We start from the raw sequence: 5,339 nt of genomic DNA on the forward strand, positions 1-5,339 counted from the left end.
TTACTTTAAGAGGTGACTCATTTTAAGGCGTTGGCACCTTAAAAATGATCCATTTCTTAGCGAGAAATTGAAATGACAAATTTCAAAAGCCTATTTTTGTGGACGAGCTTGACTAGGCGAGTTGATTTTAGCCTTAGTTTCACATTTAGTTATTAATCAATTCGATTAAGAATGAGAAATCGCAAAGAGAAAAACGTCCGATTGATTTTCCGCTGGAGTGTTACTAAAAGATGTTTTTTGATTATTATATTATTTTTTTACCTTTTTTTTTTATTTCCAACGTGGTTACGGCACGACCGAACGGTCGGAATTCATTTTAACCGAAGTTAATGGATAATACAATTCAAACGTTCGGTGGAAATTTATTTTATTTTTAAGTTAAGCGAGAAATGACTTAAGTAAAATGGCTTAAGCACGTCAACAGGGGGTATAAAAAGTAAACAAAACGAGAATAAAAATGCACGAAACACAATGTGGACCACTACGGGTGCATAGAATGAATCGAAAAGCTTGGTTCGAGGTACTTACCCGTTGAAGATCGAAGAACGATGAAGAACGAATGAAGAACGTCGAAGAACGGTTGAAACCTTTGCGAGATTCCTCACGGAAAACGTTACGGAAACGTTTCGGAAGCGCCTCGGCTTAGATTTTCTTCACGGAAACAATTTTTCCAAGCAAATTCGAAAGAGAGAGAAGTGCCTAAGGGGCTGGACCCCTTTCTTCTTCACTTCCTCCCCTATTTATAGCAAAATAGGGGAGGTGGTTGCCGCCCAGCTCGCCCAGGCGAGCTCAGCTCGCCCAGGCGAGCAGGGTTGCTTCCTCCAGAAGCAACCGCCTTCTGGAGGAATCTTCTGGAGGGCCCAAATGGGCCTGGGTGCTATTTGCACCCCCATTTTTACTAAGTACACCCCCCTCTGCTGTTTTTTGGTGATTCTTTTTTCGTAAAGTTACGGAAACTTACGAATTTCGTAACGATACTTGTTTTCTTTCCGTAATGTTACGGAACCTTGCGGATTACATAATCATCCCCTTTTTGACTTACGGAATGTTACGGAACCTCACTTAATTATGCAACGATGCTTCCATTTGATTTCCGGTGTGTCACGGAAACTTACGGATTGGGCATCAATATTTTTTGGTTTTTTTCGGCATGTCCTGGAATTTCACAAATTGCCTAATGATGGGTGCCAAGCACCTCACGAGGACCAAAGAATGGTCGCACGTCATCGAGCAAAGGTCCCCGGACGAAATTAGGGTATGACAGGACACAATCGGACATCCGAGTCAAACGTTATTGTCATTTGTTTTCAATTTCGAGCGTCTCGACATATTATGGGACTCAATCGGACATTCGTGTAAAAAGTAATCGTCGTTTGATTTTTCTAATAGCTTCTGTTCTGAATTTCGAGCGTCTCGATATACTACGGGACACAATCGGACATCCGACTTAAAATAAATTGTCGTTTGATTTTTCTAAGAGCTTCCATTTTCGATTACGAGCATTTTGATATATTATGGGACACAATCGAACATCAGAGTAAAAAGTTATTGTCGTTTGCTTTTTCTCAGAGCTTCAGTTTTCAATTTCGAGCGTCTCGATATACTACGGGACACAGTCGGACATCCGAGTCAAAAGTAATTGTCGTTTGAATTTGCTCAGAGCTTCTAATTTCAATTACAAGCGTCTCGATATATTACGGGACTCAATCGGACATCCGAGTAAAAAGTTATTGTCGTTCGAATTTGCTACAAGCTTTTGTTTTCAATTACGAGCGTCTCGATATATTACGATACTCAATCGGACATCCGAATAAAAAGTTATTGTCGTTTGAATTTTCTCAGAACTTCTGTTTTCAATTACGAGTGTCTCGATATATTACGGGACTCAATCGGACATCAGAGTAAAAAGTTATTGTCGTTCGAATTTGCTACAAGCTTTCGTTTTCAATTACGAGCGTCTCGATATATAACGGGACTCAATCGGACATCCGAGTAAAAAGTTATTGTCGTTTGAATTTGCTCAGAGCTTCTGTTTTCAATTACGAGCATCTCGATATATTACAGGCCTCAATCGGACATTCGAGTAAAAAGTTATTGTCGTTTGATTTTTCTCAGAGCTTCAGTTTTCAATTTCGAGCGTCTCGATATACTACGGGACACAATCCGACATCCAAGTCAAAAGTTATTGTCGTTTGAATTTTCTCATAGCTTCTTTTTTCAATTACTAGCGTCTCGATATATTACGGGACTCAATCGGACATCCGAGTAAAAAGTTATTGTCGTTTTATTTTTCTCAGAGCTTCAGTTTTCAATTTCGGACATCCGATTCAAAAGTTATTGTCGTTTGAATTTGCCGAGTGCTTCTGTTTTCAATTTTGAGCGTCTCGATATTTTACGGGGCTCTATACGACATTCGAGTTAAAAGTTATTGTCGTTTGATTTTTCTTAGAGCTTCCCTTTTCAATTACGAGCGTCTCGATATACTATGAGACACAATCGGACACCCGAGTTAAAAGTTATTGTCGTTTGAATTTGCTTAGAGCTTCTGTTTTCAATTACGAGTGTCTCGATATATTACGGGACTCAATCGGACATCCGAGTAAAAAGTTATTGTCGTTCGAATTTGCTACAAGCTTTCGTTTTCAATTACGAGCGTCTCGATATATTACGGGACTCAATCGGACATCCGAGTAAAAAGTTATTGTCGTTTGAATTTGCTCAGAGCTTCTGTTTTCAATTACGAGCATCTTGATATATTACAGGGACACAATCGGACATTCGAGTAAAAAGTTATTGTCGTTTGATTTTTCTCAGCACTTCAGTTTTCAATTTCGAGCGTCTCGATATACTACGGGACACAATCCGACATCCAAGTCAAAAGTTATTGTCATTGGAATTTGCTCAGAGCTTCTGTTTTCAATTACGAGCGTCTCGATATATTACGAGACTCAATCGGACATCCGAGTAAAAAGTTATTGGCCGTTTGATTTTTCTCAGAGCTTCAGTTTTAAATTCCGAGCGTCTCGATATAATATGGGACACAACCGGACATCCGAGTCAAATGTTATTGTCGATTGAATTTCCTGAGTGCTTCTGTTTTCAAATTTGAGCATCTCGATATTTTACGGGGCTGTATCCGACATCCGAGTTATAAGTTATTGTCGTTTGATTTTTCTTAGAGCTTCCCTTTTCAATTACGAGCGTCTCGATATACTACGGGACACAATCGGACATCCGAGTCAAAAGTTATTGTCGTTTGAATTTGCTCAGAGCTTCTGTTTTCAATTACAAGCGTCTCGATATATTACGGGACTCAATCGGACATCCGAGTAAAAAGTTGTTGTCGTTCGAATTTGCTACAAGCTTTTATTTCAATTACGAGCGTCTCGATATATTACGGGACTCAATCGGACATTCGAGTAAAAAGTTATTGTCCTTTGATTTTTCTCAAAGCTTCAGTTTTCAATTTCGAGCGTCTCGATATACTACGGGACACAATCGGACATCCGAGTCAAAAGTTATAGTCGTTTGAATTTGCTCAGAGCTTCTCTTTTCCATTACGAGCGTCTCGATATATTACGGGACTCAATCGGACATTCGAGTCAAAATTTATTGTCGTTTGAATTTGCTCAGAGCTTCTATTTTCAATTACGAGCGTCTCGATATATTACGGGACTCAGTCAGACATCCGAGTCAAAAGTTATTGTCGTTTGAATTTTCTCATAGCTTCTGTTTTCAATTACTAGCGTCTCGATATATTACGGGACTCAATCGGACATCCGAGTATAACGTTATTGTCGTTTGATTTTTCTCAGAGCTTCAATTTTCAATTTCGAGAGTCTCGATATACTACGGGACACAATCGGACATCCGAGTCAAAAGTTATTGTCTTTTGAATTTGCCGAGTGCTTCTGTTTTCAATTTTGAGCCTCTCGATATTTTACGGGGCTCTATACGACATTCGAGTTAAAAGTTATTGTCGTTTGATTTTTCTTAGAGCTTCCCTTTTCAATTACGAGCGTCTCGATATACTATGAGACACAATCGGACACCGGAGTTAAAAGTTATTGTCGTTTGAATTTGCTTAGAGCTTCTGTTTTCAATTACAAGCGTCTCGATATATGATGGGACTCAATCGGACATCCGAGTAAAAAGTTATTGTCGTTTGAATTTGCTCAGAGATTCTGTTTTCAATTTCGAGTGTCTCGACATATTATGGGACTCCATCGGACATCCGTGTAAAAAGTAATCGTCGTTTGATTTTTCTAATAGCTTCTGTTCTCAATTTCGAGCGTCTCGATATACTACGGGACACAATCGGACATCCGAGTACAAATTTATGGTCGTTTGATTTTGCTAAGAGCTTCCATTTTCGATTACGAGCATCTCGATATATTATGGGACACAATCGAACATCCGAGTACAAAGTTATAGTCGTTTGCTTTTGCTCAGAGCTTCAGTCTTCAATTTCGAGCGTCTCGATATACTACGGGACACAGTCGGACATCCGAGTCACAAGTTATCGTCGTTTGAATTTGCTCAGAGTTTCTGATTTTCAATTACAAGCGTCTCGATATATTACGGGACTCAATCGGACATCCGAGTAAATAGTTATTGTCGTTCGAATTTGCTACAAGCTTTTGTTTTCATTACGAGCGTCTCGATATATTACGATACTCAATCGGACATCCGAGTAAAAAGTTATTGTCGTTTGAATTTTCTCAGAGCTTCTGTTTTCAATTACGAGTGTCTCGATATATTACGGGACTCAATCGGACATCAGAGTAAAAATTTATTGTCGTTCGAATTTGCTACAAGCTTTCGTTTTCAATTACGAGCGTCTCGATATATTACGGGACTCAATCGGACATCCGAGTGAAAAGTTATTGTCGTTTGAATTTGCTCAGAGCTTCTGTTTTCAATTACGAGCATCTCGATATATTACGGGACTCAATCGGACATCCGAGTAAAAAGTTATTATCGTTTGATTTTTCTCATAGCTTCAGTTTTCAATTCCGAGCGTCTAGATATACTACGGGACACAATTGGACATCCGACTCAAAAGTTATTGTCGTTTGAATTTGCTCAGAGCTTCTATTTTCAAATACGAGCGTCTCGATATATTACGGGACTCAGTCGGACATCCGAGTCAAAAGTTATTGTCGTTTGAATTTTCTCATAGCTTCTTTTTTCAATTACTAGCGTCTCGATATATTACGGGACTCAATCGGACATCCGAGTAAAAAGTTATTGTCGTTTTATTTTTCTCAGAGCTTCAGTTTTCAATTCCGAGCATCTCTATATACTACGGGACACAATCGGACATCAGAGTCGACAGT

The sequence above is a fragment of the Glycine max genome, chromosome 15 (genome assembly GCF_000004515.6).
Source record: "Glycine max cultivar Williams 82 chromosome 15, Glycine_max_v4.0, whole genome shotgun sequence".
In the NCBI taxonomy this organism is placed as follows: domain Eukaryota; kingdom Viridiplantae; phylum Streptophyta; class Magnoliopsida; order Fabales; family Fabaceae; genus Glycine; species Glycine max.